The following is a 17,553-nucleotide window of genomic DNA, read 5'->3' on the forward strand; positions in this document are numbered from 1 at the left end:
ATTGTATATGTTCTGCGTACCAAGTTCTAGCTACAGGAGCGAACACAAACACCTGTAGAGTTTTCGTAGGTTCTATTTACTGGACAAACAGAGATACACAAGTGAGGTGGCTCTCCCTAATCTGTCTGGGGGTCAACTGGCCTCTCAGGCGACATGTGGCAAGTGATACATTAGCAGCTTCCATATGTCGCCAGGCACATAAATTAGGCGTGTGGGACATGGTAAATACATTGCCACACGCTGCTAGCTAGGCTGAATAAATAATGTATATAAATGGAACACATACATAATATACATACAGCATACATAATATACCTACACCTCCCTCCCCCCCTATACGCTCATAGCAAAGTCTTGAGCGGACCTTTTATTTTGGATCCGTTCAGAGCGTCGAGGGACTTGATCACTGGGGAGGGTATGGGACTCGACACTGGTGGCGGGGTCAGCAGAAGGAGTTGTTATGGGGCGGAGAAAATGGCGGTTCCTCCACCACACACGACCACTGGGTAACCGCACTTGGTAGTCCCGTGACCTACCGAGACCCATGACTATGCCCACTTTGTCCCAACGTAGGGAGGTCAGGTCTTCAACACGGACTTGGGTGCCAACACTCAACTTGGGAAGAGGACGGGTGTGGTCGTTGTAGCGGGCAACGACATCATGAACACGTTCGGCGGCTCGGCGATCACAATCCTCTGTCTTGGCCTGCCACTCCTTGGAGAAGGAATGAGGGTGAGCAGGGACACAAGAACAAAGGGGGCGTCCATGCAAGACCTGGGCAGGGGAGCGTCCGGTGTAGTTAGGTGTGTTGCGGAGTTCAAGAAGACCCCGGTCGAAGGCCTCGCAGTCAATATTCCCAGAAGGGGCCACCTTGAGGATGAGGTGCTTCAGGGATTTGACAGCAGCCCCAGCGTGGCTGTTGGACTGCGGGTAATGGGGCGATGACAACACATGCCGGACTCCCCATCGGTCGAGGAACACAGCAAAGTCCCGGCTTGTGAACTGGGGCCCTCCGTCGGTTCGCAGGCGCACAAGAACGCCCACGTCACGGAAGTAGTGGCGGAACTTGCTGATGGTGGCGGCAGACGTCGTGTCATTACCGCACTTGATGACAACTGGCCAACCAGAGAGACGGTCGACGATAACAAGGAAAGGACTTTCCTGACACACAGAAAAAGTCGGCCGACACAGACTCAAAGGGGCGGGTGGGGTTGTCGTCACTCATGAAGGGTTCCTGCTGCTGGCTGGGTTGTAATACTTGGCAGGGCTCACACGCACGGACAACATTGGAGATGTCGGAATCGATGCCGGGCCAGAACACAGTCTGTCGTGCACGTCGTTTGGTGGCCTCAGCTCCACGGTGACTGTCGTAAAGGCGAGCCAAGACGTGGGGGCGTGAGGCAGCAGGGACAACTACACGTGCTCCATACAGAACAAGGTCCCCATCGCAGTAGAGTTCATCGCAAAGTTTCCAATACGGGAGCAGGATGTTGTGAAGCTCGTAGCGGTTGCTAGGGAATCCATTCCTCACACACTCGACGAGTCGGACGTAGGAAGGGTCATCTCGGGCCGCTGTTCGAAGGTCCTCCATTGCCTTGTCGTCATCTGGTGACAGGTCCGAACGAAGGGATTGGACGGCGTGTAGGGTGACCACAGTCCTGACGGAAAGAGCGAGGTCGGCGTCGAGCACATGGTCTTCTGGAGTAGGGTGGCTGACAGGAGAGCGGGACAAGGCATCAGGGATGCAGAGCTCCTTACCAGCACGCCACACTGCTGTGTAGATGTACGCCGAGCGCTTCTCTTTCAGACGCTGGAGGCGAGGGTTCTCAACGGCGTCCTGCGTGTAGTGGTTGAGGATTGGAACAAGCGGGCGATGGTCGGTCACTAGGTGAAAGTGTTGCAGGCCTATGAGGTAAAACCTGCACTTGGACATCTCCCAAACCACAGCCAACAGCTCCAACTCAATAGTGGCGTAGCGCGTCTCGGTGTCAGAGAGGAAACGCGAGCCACACTGGACGAGCCGGAACTGCCCTCCACCATGATCCTTCAATAGGGCGTATCCCACGCCGTACAAGCGTGAAGCATCTGTCTGCAGAACCGTCGGCAAGGCTGGGTCAAACGTGGCGAGGACAGGTGGACTAGACAGGGCCTGTTTCACTTGCTGGAAGGCCTTGTCATGGTCGGGGTTCCACAGGAATGTCCTCTAGGGGCTCATCAGGGGGCGAAGTGGTTGGGCAGTTGCGGACATGTCCGGCGAAAACTCTGCTAACTGGTTGACGAGACCAATGAAGGACCTCAAGTCAGTGAGGTTAGCAGGGGTGGGGAAATCCGTGATGGCGGGGACCTTCTCCGGGTCAGCTGCAATACCATTCCCTGAGAGGGTGTACCCACAAAAGTCCGCCGAAGAGCTGGCCAGAACAAACTTGTCGGCATTTAGGGCAATGCCGTGCTTCCGGCACCTGCTGAGTACCTCGTAGATACGGCAGAGGTGATCCATGAAGTCCTCATCGTACACGAGTATGTGGTCGACCACTTGCACGCAGTTTGCCAGACCTTGTAGAGTCATATCACCTCGAAGGCAGAAAGCATCTCCTGTAGCAGCGAATCCCATGGGGCCACGGCAATAACTGTAACATCCATGCGAGGTGATGAAAGTTGTAAGTGGTCGGTCTTCTTCGGCAAGCTCTATCTGCCAGTATCCATCGTCGTGAAGAAGCGCGCCTTCGGGTTCACACTACGTATAGCTGCAAAGTGTGTGGGAGAAGGGTGCGCAGGACGAGACACCTGGCTGTTGAGCTTGGAGAGGTCAGTGGTGATCCGAACACCACCTTTGGGTTTTGCGACAACTACCATAGGGTGACACCATGGAGACGGGTCATTGCCGGCTGGTGCAATAATTTCTTGGGCGACCATGGAGTCCAGCTCGTTTTTCACCGCATCGTGGAAGGCCAGGGGACCCAGTCGAGGGGTGTAGATAGCGAAGGGCTTCGCGTCGTCCCTCAAGTGGATCCTCATGGGGGGGCCTACCATCTTCTTGAGAGGCTTGGATTCCAGAGCGGACTTGGTCACCAGAACGTCGCGGAATTCCTTCAGGAAGTACTTCCGGGCATCCCAAGGAGAGGTGTCACTGGCAAGAGGTAGGGGTAGGGTGACAGCAGGGTCGTTACTGCTCCCTTCGTGCACCCTGTTGGCGTGTTTTACCTCGAGAATAGGTTTTGGGAAGTCCTGGGAGATGATGGCCAGCTCTTGACAATGTCTGTAGGACAGGAAAGGAGTCGGGACACCGTTATGCACATCAAATCAGGCTTGACACGACCTGTTGCCAAAGGTGACCTGTGCTTGGAGTGAACCTAGGGCTGGGGCCATTTGTGAACCATCTGCCGTGAAGCGGAGATCCTTGAGGGGCGGTCCTAAATCACTTGGAGAGAGCCCCAAACATTGCAAATGCTGGGGACCGATGACTGTAACATCAGCACCAGTGTCGGGCAACATCTGAAGACGGGATGACACACTGCCGTAGGTCACGATGACGCTGATGTGCTGGGGAACTTTGGTCCTGGGACGGGAGGGGGAGTACACCTTCCTAATATGGCTCGAGCGTTGTCCAGGGTCGTCATGCTTCTGATTGGAAGACTGTGGGCGGCCCTCACTGGTGGAAGGGCGTTGCTGCTTCCACCGACGCTGTTCCTTGGGTTTGTTGGTAGGGCAACACTTTTCGTAGTGGCCCAGACGACCGCACACATTGCACTGGACGCGTTTGGTTGGGCACCGGACTGTGAGTGACCAGTGGCCCTTACGGTCACAACTGTTGCAGGTAGACTCAGCAGCTGGACACACCTGTGTTCCGTGCTGCTTACCACAGTTGTTACAAAAGGAGCCGGGCGTGGGCGTGGTGGGCGAAGGCGTTGGAGTAGACTTCTTGTCCTTCTTGTACCGGGACACAGCGCGTACAGCTGTAGGGGGAGCTCGGATGGCAGAGGTGGCACACCTGGCAGCCCCTTAGGAGCGACATATTGTCAACACATCCTTAAGAGAAGAGGAAGAGTCGAGGGAGGTGAGGCGTTGGACAAGCTCCTCGTCCTTAACACCTATCAGGATCACCTGCTTTAACTGGGTCTCCTCGCACTGCTGGTGGTTACCTGGGCATATATCTACCTCTTCCGAGGCTCTCTTGAGTCGTACATAAAAGGCATCGAAAGTCTCGCCCTCCATCTGTCTACAGCTAAACAATTCCCTCCTGCATAGAGCTTCATTATGCCATTGTAGAATATCCAGTACCACCTCTACAGACAACGAAGAGGTCGGAGGTACCTGCAACGTATGTTCCAAGACACGCTGATTATGCCTTTTGTTACGAGTGAGCGTTCCATCCTTGGTTGTGGATGCGCAACGTGAACGTCTTTTGTTTGTGACGTAATTTCTGCCGCCTCCTCTCGCTTTGTCTACTTTAGTATGGGCCCGGCAGTGTTAAGTTAAGTACAGAGTATCTCCTTTCTTATTGTACAGTATGTTTCTAGTGGTATAACGTGTAAACCTTGCTCGACTTTTATAACACCAAGTAAAGTATTATTTGTGAAAGATTATTGTTATTCATATTTTGGAGTTCCACAGAAATTAACTTACTTATTTATGAGGTTTCGTGTGGTGGATAGACCACATTGTTCATCGTAGTTTCTAGACTAAATAAGTCTTTACTTTTATGTTCATTATTTTGTCACTCGGTTGAGTCATTTATTTGATCAGATTTAACTTGTATTTGTTTATTTTTGTACATACTGATGTATTTATTTTATTGATTATTTGTTTATATATTCTGTTATTAAAACTACTGCATGTATTTCAATATACCCCATAGTAATGAGGTGATAATTTGGTGGGATCTATTCTTGGACCTATAGTACAAAGTGTAATTTGTGAATTTGTGATATTGTTACACCCTTAAGAGGCCCAAGGGTCGTAACACTTTCATCCCTCATAAACTTTATTAAAGCAATTATCTCTGAAGACAATGCTGAAGATCGAGGTAGATTATATATATATATAAAATATATATAAAGAAATGACTGCAGTCAGTGTGTTCGTGCGTGTGTGTATGTGTGCGCGGTCGGGCAGTGTCTCGGTGGGAGGGAGAGGTGGCGACTCACAGTCAGGGTTGCCATATGGCCGTTTCCACGGGCAAATTTTCTAATTAGGCCGTAAAAAACTTCGCCTGGCCGTGAAAAAATGGATGGTCACGGCCAAACTATTTGGCGGTATTTTGGCCGAATTTTGTAAAACACCTATTAATTCCTCATCTACTGGATTTTGAAGAAAAGTCTAGCAGATTTTCAAATTTCATAATGAAAATGCTGGCTCGGTGACCTCACCTTGTCATGACCTCACCTAATCAGTGACCTCACCTCTTCACATGTTTACATGACCTACTGAGCTGACTGATCTTTCTAGTTACTACCTTAGTTGTTAGTTCTCATATTTGAGTTGTTCAGGCTGAACGTGTCCAGCATATAGGGTTAAGCTTCAGAGCTTTCAAAGCCATCTGAGTTACTTTCTGAAATTCCGAGTGCTAGTTTTCAAAATGTCCACGAGTAAATGGAAACGGTCCTACGATAGTGGTAGAAAATATAACAAACCCTGGGACGATGACGAACTAGACGTTTTTGCTTATGCCAACTAGTGTTATTAACTTCTCCACCATTATTGTGCTCCACCACCATTTCAGATTAAGGTAAATCTTCATTGTAGATTATAGATATTATGTTTATGTAATTATTGGGCTCTCAATTCAAAGTGAAATTTTGGTTTTATTACAACATTTTAAATGGATATTGTAAGGGATACTTTTATTTTGTGTGGATTGCAAAAATAGCCTTATGCTTCCCATCAAAAAAGTTTTGGCCGATTTGGCCATGAGATGGCTTGAAGTTGGCCGTGAAACTTGTCGTACATCTGGCAACCCTGCTCACAATCAGCCTTCAGTTACCCTCTAGACCCTGCCGGAGGAGGCTGCACTGAACTCTACTCCTCACAAATGCCCTGAACATGCCTTCCACCTTGGGAATCCTTTAGAACAAGGTCACAGACTTATGGCGCTACACACACAATGCACTTATATACTTCACAGGAACTTGCTCTCACTGACACTGCTCAAAGTTGCTATAAATTCTTGGAGACGGCCATTAGCGGTTGACGACAGAACAGGGGTCCATAAGCCAGTCTTGCCACAAACTTTACACTTCACTTGTATAATGATCCAGTTAATTAACACACTGCGCCATGTATATGTTCTGGGTACCAAGTTCTATCTACACAAACACCTGTAGAGTTTTCGTAGGTTCTATTTACTGGACAAACAGAGATACACAAGCGAGGTGGCTCTCCCTGATCTGTCCCCGGGGTCAACTAGTCTTTCAAGCTACATGTGGCAAGTGATACATTAGCAACTTCCATATGTCGCCAGGCACATTAATTAAGCGTGTGGGACGTGGTAAATACATTGCCACTCGCTGCTAGCTAGGCTGAATAAATAATATATATAAATGGAGCACATACATAATATACATACAGCATACATAATATACATACAGATTCATTGTGTATATAGACTCTACAGGTATATAAGACACAAAGTGCAGGTATACAATGTACTTAGATAGTGTGGGTATACCATATACACTCGTAAACCATATTCTCTAGCCCATTTGGGTCGGTGCTGGAGGTTAGTACAGTGTCCTTTCTGGACTGGGGCCTACTGTAACTATCACGAGGCAACACACGCACGAACACACACAGTCATAGTACGGCTGTATAGATGATATTATGTATAAATATTGTATATGGCATTTTATACTCTGCATTATCTTCATTATATATGAACACGAAGAAAAATTACCATAGGTTGTAGTTAAGAAAGTATGAATGGAAATAAACACTTCCAAAGCACCCAGTGAGTCCACACAACGTTTACAGCGCTTGTGTGTGTGTGCCAGACAACGATGCTTCCACCACACCCCATCATTCGCGTAACTATATGAAAAATCGTGTTTAATTTAACTACATATTTCAAAAACCTTAAATTACTTTGACCATCTCAACTGGGCACATGGAGGCCCACGGTAACTCTCACAGGGCAACTACGCACGAACACACAAGTTATGATATGAACCCTTCCAGGCTTCACTATCATTATCATGTTATGTTCGTCGTGCTCTGTATCTTGGTAACTAGTCATATTGTCAATACATGACAGTGTTATTAGTATAATATTGTAACTTTTTACCTACAGTTATTGTTGTAAATCATGGAGAGGAAGGATACATAAATTGTAATATCAAGTGTATGGTTCGCTCAAAGCCACCCCAAGTCAGACAACGCGTCACACAAAGTTACACTGTGTGTGTGTGTGTGTGTGTGTGTGTGTTAATTGGCTAATTGAAACCCCAAAAATATTTTTCACATTGATTATGCTTAAACATTGTAAACATATTTATGTGATTATTGTAGTATATAACATATATTTAATGTCTGGACAGATTCCAAAGAGTTATGCATATTAATGCATAGATTTTGTAAGCATATTTATGTGAAGTGATGTAAAACCACATTTTTGAGGTTTCAATTAACTAATAGTCATGCCTACAAAACAATCTTGATGCTCTAAGTGCATGTATGTGTTAAATAACGAGTAACTGATCCATATTATTTTGGTAAATAAAGAAATGAAAAGCAAGCACTTAGCCATATGGATATAGTTACACGGAAGAAGGGAAATAAGGATGAACCATGGTTTTGGTGGAAACAATGTGCTCTGGGACGATGCTCACAATGACGAATGGGAGAAACCTCTTTATGAAACATCTTACCTACTAAGGATGAAGCTTAATATTACAGAACACACACAAGGCTACCTGGACCTGAGGACATCACCCCCGGCCACCTGTACCCCACCAGCATGTCGACGCACACACCATCACAATTACACTAAGAGGTGTGTCCCTCAATGTTGTCAATGCCTATGTGCCTCCCTCCACCCCTACTGTACCTGCCCCACCACACCATATCACCTCCACCACCCCCACTGTACTTCGCCACGCCTATTACATTGGCATCCCTGAGCCTGGCCGTACTGTTTGTAAACTTTGTGGTCAACCGACTCTCACACCCTCTTTCACCACATCCCCATTTGCCCTATGACCACCTCCTACAGGTCCCCAGCCGTTACCAACACCTCTTCCCTCCCTGACCAGATATCTCCCGGAAATTTCCACCCCCCCCCCACACACACACTCATCATTCTGTCACTTTATGTAACTTGCTGACAAAACCCATGACCCTTCAGGCTTTTACGCCCTTAATGCATGAGTCATAATGGCAAGCATGAACTCCACATGCTTCCCAGTTGGGCACTGTAAAGGCTTCTCCGCTTCACGTTGCACAGGATGTAAGGGGGTGCCTAATAAACTAGCCCCCTCGTGGGCAATCTGTAATCTGTAAAAAATGCTATTGAGATTTTAAACTTTCAACTTTTCACTACTTAATGTATTGAAAGTGTGCAGATCGTAACCCAAAACTTTACTTGTTGATTTTATCTTCTTTTTTTTAGGATGATTTATACAATTTCATTTAAATTTCAGCATTTTAGAGTGTGAGCTAATTCAAGACCAACACTGGCACAGGTACAGATACATTCTTGAGCTAGTACATGCCCGAGCGGTAAGGGGCGAAGAGGATAAAGTATTTAACGTAGCTTAGTTAGGCAACAAACTCTGTAATATGTAAAACAAGGGGTGTCGTCCCCCTCTGTTTAACTCATTAAACTTCTTTTCCAACCTTTCCCCCCACGACTATATGTTCTGACTTCTCTATCCCTCATGTCTGGCTGTGCCTTGAGCCCCAGCATGCCTTCCATCCTTTCCCCACCTTAACGTAAATAATAATTCTGATCTGAGCAATTTACAGTATGTTGAATGCCTACATTTCCTATATACATGATAAATTATAGTAAAGGTGTTTGACACTTTCATTGAGTATCTATCTAACAACAGGCCTATAGTGTTGTCACTTTTAGCAATACGTTTCCAAAATGTAATATTTGACAGTCCTTGTCCGCCTAAACCAACTATTTTCGACTAGTTTTCTATTAAAAACAACTTTTCTTTCCTCAAAAAAAACATAAATCAAAGTAAAGAAATTGTAATTTTCGTGTTTTGCTTCTCTGTAGATATTCATCTTACAATTGCTGTTATAATGTTATTACTGCGCTTCAACAATGAAGGTCTTTAAGAGCGTATCAAGGGTAGTAATTGCACTATTCTAGCAGCATAAAACTCTCTGTTTCTACTTACCAATAATGGAGATGTCTAAACACGTTCATCCGCCGCCATATTTGCGCTTCAAGTGTTGATATACAAACGCTTACCAGCGACCGAATCTAAATACAAGATACTGTAGTTCATCATCGTTAGGTGAGGTTGGTTCTTGTAGCAATCGCTGAAGTGTTGACATAGAAAGACAGCCAACATCATCGTCCAAGGTCGTCTGAGGAATTAAACGGTTTCCTTTATTTTTCTCTATTTGTGTAATTTTTCAACAAATTTACTTGTCTGAAAACAAAGCTATGAAGCTCTGTGTTATGGAAGCTTACAGGCATGCTGGCCATACTTGTGTACCCTCCAGGGGTGTATAATTATCAAGTAATCAAAAAAATTCCGATAGGCAAACGCCACATACGGTATATGAGAAAAGTAGTTTTATATTATATGAATTATATTTCCTCTTAATTTTTCCTACAGATCAGTCGTTCAAAGGTATATTTTGTATATCAATATTTATTAATGACTTGCCCACATAGCCACTCCTCCAGGTGACATCGGAGGCCATTCTTGTATTTGTTTGTCACAGGTGTTGACTCCAGAAGGTAACTCCATAAGATTTTCCATTGAGTGCCTAATTTAGATGCAATTCTAAGGACTAATTCATTCAGGTCGTCATCGAACACCTGATTCATTCATGGAAGACCTTCTTGACTCCCTATAAGTCATGCACCGTCTAGCAGTTGACTTGGTATTTGGTGTGTCCAGATGGTGATGATCTAACAGCTGGACCCTACTTCTGCAGCTGGTCCGAGAGTTGAAAGATAGTGTTGTAACATAAAACGATTGTGTTAGCACCTGACGACGTTTCACTATTGTTCCAAAATCTGTTTTGTAGTCAATCTTTTCAAACGTAGGGTTGCTTAACAGCCAGCCACTATCCACTGCACATTAATATTCAGCGTCTTCTACGAGCTGCCAAACACGCTGCAGAATACCTTTTTAAGTCCACCTATGAATAACAGCTGTTTTGGTTATATTGTAGTTTAACACGTTTATGCTCTATCGATCAGTTTTGTTAGCTTGCTATAGTGGTTATAAGAACATAAGATTGGAGGAAACTGCAGTGGGGCCTATTGGCCCATTCTGGGCAGTCCCATTTACACCCAACCCCTATCGCTCATATCCATCCAACCTATGTTTGAAGCTATCCAGCGTATTCGAGTTAATGCTTGGTAACTTGTTCCACTCACCCACTACTCTATTTCTAAGCCATTGTTTATCTATCTCGCGCCTAAATCTAAATTTGTCTAATTTAAAACTATTGTTACGAGTTCGCTCCTGTTTTCACTTGAAGGAAGATTCAGATTTGCCCACGAGGGGGCTAGTTTATTGGGCACCCCCTTACATCCTGTGCAAGGTGAAGCGCAGAAGCGTTTACAGCGCCCAACAGGGAAGTATGAAAAGTTCATACTTGCCTTTATGACTCGTACATTAAGGGCGTAAAAGCCTGAAGGGTCATAGGTTCTGTCAAGTTACATAAAGTGAGAGAATGATGAGTGTGTGGGAGGAAAGTTCCCGGTACATTTTATCTGTTTATGGCAAAGTGTGGCAGGTCCCTAATAATGTCAAATGCCAGGCCTGTGACTAGGAGGAGGGATATCTGGTCTGGGAGGGAAGAGGTGTTGGTAACGGCTGGGGACCTATAGGAGGAGGTCATAGGGCAAGTGAGGATGTAGTGAGAGAGGGTGTGAGAGTCGAGTACTTGAAGGAAGCTGCCCAGCAACAACCAGAGGAGCTCAATGGACAGGTATATGATTTTTCAATTATTTTACATCCATTTTGTTTTCATCTCAACAGACTTATTTCCATATTATGCACTGGGCTTTGATTGAAAACTATTCATACATACAGTCATATAGTTATACAATACACCCATATATAGACACTGATACATACAGTACATTTATACAACATACTTATATACAAACATGCATCCAAATATTGTGAAAGAGCAACAAAATGTCTTCTTCGATGTCTATAAATAACAGCACATGGAATATTATAAGTTGGGATGATTCTTGTATAAGTGAAGGAGGGAAGTGCAAGGATCGTGATGATGGTGTGTTTAGATTCCTTCACCTGTCGAATTTCCCACGCACCCTCTGCACCACTACACCCTCATCCACACACCCACACAAACACACACTTCCCACTTCTACCTACCATCACCTTATGTAATACTATCATTAGGTTAAGGTGTATTGCCATAATGTGTTAGAACAGCACATTAGCTTGTGTTACTGTATTGCTTTTGTTTGTGAGCGAAGGGTAGCTTCGCGTGTTTACGAATCCGTTTTCTGTTCGTCAGCATTACATGGCTCCATTGTCTCCTCCTATCTCCTATTTGAATCATCCGTGTTATTATCATTACATTATTTATATTATTTTGGATTTATTGAAGATTAAGCACCTCAATTTATTTCCCCTGAAGATTAACCACTCTAACGCTACGTGGGGGAGGGGAGGGGAGGTGGAGTAGGTTAGATTAGGTTTGATTACGGTTGGTCAAGTTAAATTAGATAGGTGTTCGGATGGTTAATCTTCAGATGAACTAATATGGGGTGTCTTATATTAAAGTGATACAGTTTGTTTTTATACAGTAGTCATTACAACTATCATGACTAAACTGGTGACGTCAATCAAAGTAAGAGGGAAAGAAGGAATGGGGGGTAAGAGGGAAGGAAGGGGGGTAAGAGGGAAGGAAGGGTTAACAACAGCAAAGTATCAGGCTTACACACCCTCCACCACACACGCACATACACACACACACACAGCCTTTCCCTTCCCACGTCATCAAAATGCTTAAATATCACACGATAACGGTTATTTTTTATCAATAAAGAAAAATTTACGTCACCTGGTAAGATACTCAAGAAATGGTGTAAGTGTTGAGTTATGAAAATCACACATGCCCCTTCCTACCACAACTTCTAGAATATCTGCTACCACACCTACTACCACAATTATTACATGCCTAACTACCAAAGTATCTACCTCAACGCCGCCACCACCACCGATGTAAATGTTCCTATACGCTGTGTCAATACCGTTAAAGGCGATTTTGTTTCATAATATTTTTAATGGTTTGTTCTTTTTACTGTAATTGTGTGTTAGGAAGAACATGATAAGACAAACTAAAATGAATGAATGAAATTGACAGTTGCGGTACCTAGAATAATATGAAACCTGGGGAGGACGGGTAAAGACGGCCTGAAAATGTTTTGGTTGGAGGGATGTGGTCACCAATCCTCAAACATGTGAAGATTGCGCCTTAGATGATTAATTGTTTAACATTATGCCGCCGTTAACGTATGGTGCTCTTACTCTGTCCTGATACTCCGCACTTCCGTCACTTGAGATTCTTACCGGTAAATCGCCCCCCCCCCCCCAACAGTGCCCTACTTCTCGCCGCCAACATAGCTACCTGCGTGTCCCATAGTTACTCCTGGGACCTCCAAATTGTAACCGCCTGTTGATGCTCTACCAGCTGAGCTATGAGGTAATATAATATATTTAGGGTGTTTTATGAGGCAAGTGGTACCAGCATGACGAATCCTGGGAGGGGGGGGGGAGGTCTCCATTGTGTCCGGATCAGTTCTTTTTATCTCTGAGGGAATCCCGCCTGGGAACATGATGCGCTTGGTGGTGTGCGCAGAACCATCCCTGGCAGGTGTTGGGGTTCATCATAGACCTTGGGTACATAAGCCCTCGACACTTCGTCCTCGACACTATAACAGACTCCAGCTACTACAGGTAAGAGGTTCTGAGCTGGTGATTCGGATGTATATAGATAAATATTCGGTAACATTGTCATTCAAGTTTACATAGATTCAGTATGTATATAGACATTGCAGGTATACATCATACACGGACAGTAATACAATTCACTCTTGTTATATCAAATACAAGCATTAATTATATATAATGAGGAGTGTTAAAACGAGAAAAGTAATGTTCAAAGTGGATCCTTCCTATCACAAAAGCTTCCTCAAGAACTCAACAAAATTAAATTTAAGAGATTCAAATTTGTTATCCTTTGCCTTGCCTATGATGCAAAATTTAATGATAAGGAATAAGAGATTATTGTTCTTTATTTAGGAAAAATACGTTTATCGATCCCAATATTAACGGTAATTGTTGGAAATGTAAACAAAAATAGTGTATTAATCCGAAAATATTGGTGATACTACGTGACACAGCATTCGTCACACACCGCTAGGCTCTCCGTAGGTCACTCATATAGTGCGCAAGTGTAGGAAAAAAATCGGGCACACAGCCAGGCGTCACCTGCACGAGGGTGATGATGATGATGATAATGGAGATAAAATGGTAATGGTTTGCCATAGGAAGGGAGAGAAGAGGTAAGGTAGAAGGAAAGTTATGAAACGGGAAATAAAGTAGTAGAGAATAAAAGCAGGTGGGCTATCCACCTAGCAGAGACGATTTGATTGGCTGTGGTGAAGGCCGCACTGAGAGGTCGCCCGGGTTCGAGGGAACAGGGGGGGGGGGGCTGAGCTAGCGAGCAAGGGGTTGTTTGTTATTGTGTTGGAGAGGTCTACTAGGTCCTCGTGTAACTAGTAGAATACTCTCATCTTTTGTTTACTTTTGTTTACTGTACAATAGTCCTGGCTCTTGAGGGTTATGGAGAAGGCTTTTTCGCCACCATTTGTGTGATCTTGTGGTGTCCTCTGTTTTTAGTCGATTATATATTTCGTCTTCCATGACTTCTAGTTTTTGCCATACTGCCTGTGCTTGTCTGTATGTTCTTATGTTCAATGGTAAAATGTTGTATTTTTCGTGAAGCTCTTTAATTTTGGTTGTGTATGGGGGACGTTGTTTGGAGGCTCTGCGGATGGCTTTGTTTTGTGTTGCCTGGAGTTTCAATTGGTTGGTACGGCTGATCGTGTTTAATGGTATTGGGGGGTATTCAAGATGGGGGCGGACAAGTGCTTTAAATAGGTGTACTTGTATTTTCTCTTCCATTTTCCCGAATCTTCTTAATTTTGTAAGCTCTAGTTGGGTTAGTTTATTACGCTCTGTTATGTGTTTATTTTTTCCTGTTATTGTTATTGTTAGCCTCAGTATTTTTCCTTCGTTTGAGTATTGTATTTCTTTGTTGTTTACTGTGATTGGTGCTGGGTTTATCCTTGAAATGTGTATGATTTTCAGTTTCTGTGTATTAGTTTTTATTTTCCATTTCTTCTCGTAATTATTGATTTGTATTATGGCGCGAGCTGTTTTTAATGCCATCATCTGTTTGGCCTTGCCTGGATGGCGGATGATCTGGGTGACATCATCAGCATATGCAATGTATTCACCGTGAGTTGGTGGCGGCATGTCTGAAGTGTAGATTGTGTAAGGAGTTGGGGATAAGCTACTTCCTTGTGGTACTCCACTATAAAGTCTGAAGCTTGGGCCTTTGTGATTGCCTATTATAATGTGTGCTTCTTTATTGTCTAAGAAATTACACAGTAGAGAGGTGAAGTTGTTAGGGAGTTCATGATTGGTTATTTTATATTTAATTCCCAAGTGCCAGATCTTATCGAACGCTTTTGCCACGTCCCTTAAAACTATATTGCACTGTTCTCTATTATGCATTGCGTTTGCTATACTTTCGTATATAAGTGCTATGGCTGTGTTTGTTCCTCTGTGTTTCCTAAATCCGTGTTGTCTAGGGTTGTATTTGTATTCTAGTTCCAGGTGTGTTCTTAATCGGTGGTTAATTATTTTTTCCAAAATTTTTCCCGGAGTTTGCTACTGCTGTGGGGGCTTTTCCTGGTTTTGGTATCAATCTGATAATTGCTATCTTAAATTTATTTGGGTAGTGGCCTGAAGCTGTGGATGCACTGAATATATTTCTTAGTAGAAATACCATGTTGTTTGGTAATTGCTGTAAAACGAGTTTATTTATTTTACTGACTCCAGGAGCCTTGTTCTTAAAACTGTTGATTGTTCTTACTATTTCGTCCACCGTGATTGGTTTGATTAGTGGGGACATGTCATCCAGTGTATTCAGGTCAATTGTGGACTCGATTGCCAAATGTGGGTTATTTGCGACTTGTGGTTGGATACTTCCCTCTCTGTGGTCATGCAAAAGTTTAAGTTTTCTTCTTTGGTTATTTGAAAAATCTTACTCCAGAAAGATCTAAATTCCGGCTCTTGTTCGGTTGGTTCTGTTAATTTGACTTGATTTCTATTTACTGTATAGTTAGACTCGTTGCTGGAGGTTCCCATAAAGTGCTTTATTTTCCGCCAGAACTGGTTCTGTAGTTTCCTTCCGTTTCTGAAATCAGCTTCTGCCAGTTCCTGTTGTATGCTTCTTTTGAGATGTTTTTTAACTGTTCGTGTATTATATTGCATATCCGTCTGCGTTCTGGTGTCCATCCTTGTTGTGAGATTAGTTTAATTAGGTTGCTAAACTGTGTCTGTATGATTCTTGATTGGTGTGAGTATTGAGGGTGTGGTAATGTTCGGTAAGTGGTCTTGGGTATATTGTGTTCCATGGCCTGGCTAACGTGCTCGTACCATATGTCCAGTGATTGGTCTTTTAGAGAAGTGTGCCTGTTGTGTAATTGTATGGATTGCTGGTTATTTAATTCTTGTTTGAAGTTTTCCCAGTTAGCCCGGTTACAGTTGAATCTTAGTCTGGCCGGGATCTGTGTTGGGGCTGTGGAGAGTGTGGCTATGATAGGGAGATGACCACTAGTGGATATTGGGCCAGGTTCGAGTAGTATGTTTAGGTGGTGGTGTTGATTTGTTAACACAATATCTGGGTATCCTGTGTGGAGTGCTCTAATGTACAGGATTCGTGGAGCAGCAGAAGGGGCGACAGGATTTTGTTCACGAGTGTACGTGGGGAATTCCTGTCCGAGGTGTACTACGTTGCCGTTGTAATAGGCCCCTGTCTCATCAACAGAACATATTATATAAATGGGTCAATACATCTGATATTATATTTAGATTCACCCCCTGTAAATTTCCACTGTCTATGAGTAAGACATGAGTTGGACACTTGAGCGGGCAACTCTCCGAAGAGGGCGAGACCCATAGCTCAGCATTTCTGTAAACCCGCACTGCGAGGTCCTCACAGTCAGTAGCTCACCTCAACTTATATCGTAAGGACGTGACCTATCGTTTATAATACATAAACGCCGTCCCCTTCTCATTCACTCCAAGACAGTGAGACTTACGGTTGATCTACACTCAGGAATTATATATACAACCTTTTATAATAAAACAAAGGAACTACCGTTTGGGTTTCGTTACTTAAAACCCAAATATAAATATATGTGAACGGACTGGTTAATTGCACAAGCAGCCGATTCATATAGGTGGCAAGCGGTGTGTACGGATTCTTCAAACTGGTAGTCGTATCACCTTCGGTGTTTTGTGAAAAACTGAAAACACACAGCAGTGATGCGTTACATAATCAGGAGTGTTTAAAACTATATCCCGTATTGAGACGATATTTAGTGAGTGCTCCTTATCTCTGTCACATACAAATACGTGCAGAATTCGTAATATACATATATTACAGCCTGTTGGTACATATCCAGATTGAGCCCGTTGAAATAGACCCCACTCAGCATTTTCTAGTTACAGTGTTGAAGAAAGGTTTCATAACCTGGACTAACAATTGGTATTTCACTAGCAGCTGAACAGTATTGTTGTGTCGTCAGTGTGAATTACGAAGTTCCCGTGTCATCATACAAGATCTCCATATATACGTGGACTGTGAAGACTTGGCATACCGCAGTTTCGCTAGCGACCCAGCAACGACCAGAGTGATAACCAATCATCAGCAGTTTCTGATCGCCGAGGGAGAAACTCCCCTAGTTGAAGTGGACTCGTCTCTCACCAAGGCAGAAGCGTCTCATCGTTGCCAAGGAAACCAGGAGCAGCGCACGCATCACTAGGAAGAGGCCCCGCCCACACTCCACCCACCACTCGACTCAGAACTCTTGGAAGGATCACATTTTCTATACAGACGTAATCCCTGTATAAATAGGTATTTAAATTACATAATTCTACACACATGAACACGTTCGAGAGATATCTTCACACCGATAGGTTCGTCGGATAGGATTATTTCAATGATAAAGTGTCGAATGTAAGATGAATGTATTGAAATCCTATAATTTACAGTGGTTTGTGTGTCTGTCTTCTTATTGATAGTGTAATA

General features: G+C 44.0%; 1 protein-coding gene across 4 annotated transcripts in view; it reads left to right on the forward strand.

Annotated features, from left to right (window-relative positions):
• The first annotated feature begins 13,020 nt into the window (after positions 1-13,020).
• Positions 13,021-17,553, forward strand: part of LOC121866404 (beta-1,3-glucan-binding protein-like) — a 36,157-nt gene continuing 31,624 nt past the window's right edge. For 2 of the 4 annotated variants that reach the window (XM_042366057.1, XM_042366058.1), the window contains exon 1: positions 13,022-13,124. The gene's annotated coding sequence lies outside the window, so the exon portion shown is untranslated. Of the gene's footprint in view, positions 13,125-17,553 lie in introns of all 4 variants that reach the window. The other 2 variants (XR_006088970.1, XM_042366056.1) reach the window with 2 other exon arrangements.

This window comes from Homarus americanus, unplaced genomic scaffold (genome assembly GCF_018991925.1).
Source record: "Homarus americanus isolate GMGI-L3 unplaced genomic scaffold, GMGI_Hamer_2.0 scaffold16430, whole genome shotgun sequence".
Lineage (NCBI taxonomy): Eukaryota > Metazoa > Arthropoda > Malacostraca > Decapoda > Nephropidae > Homarus > Homarus americanus.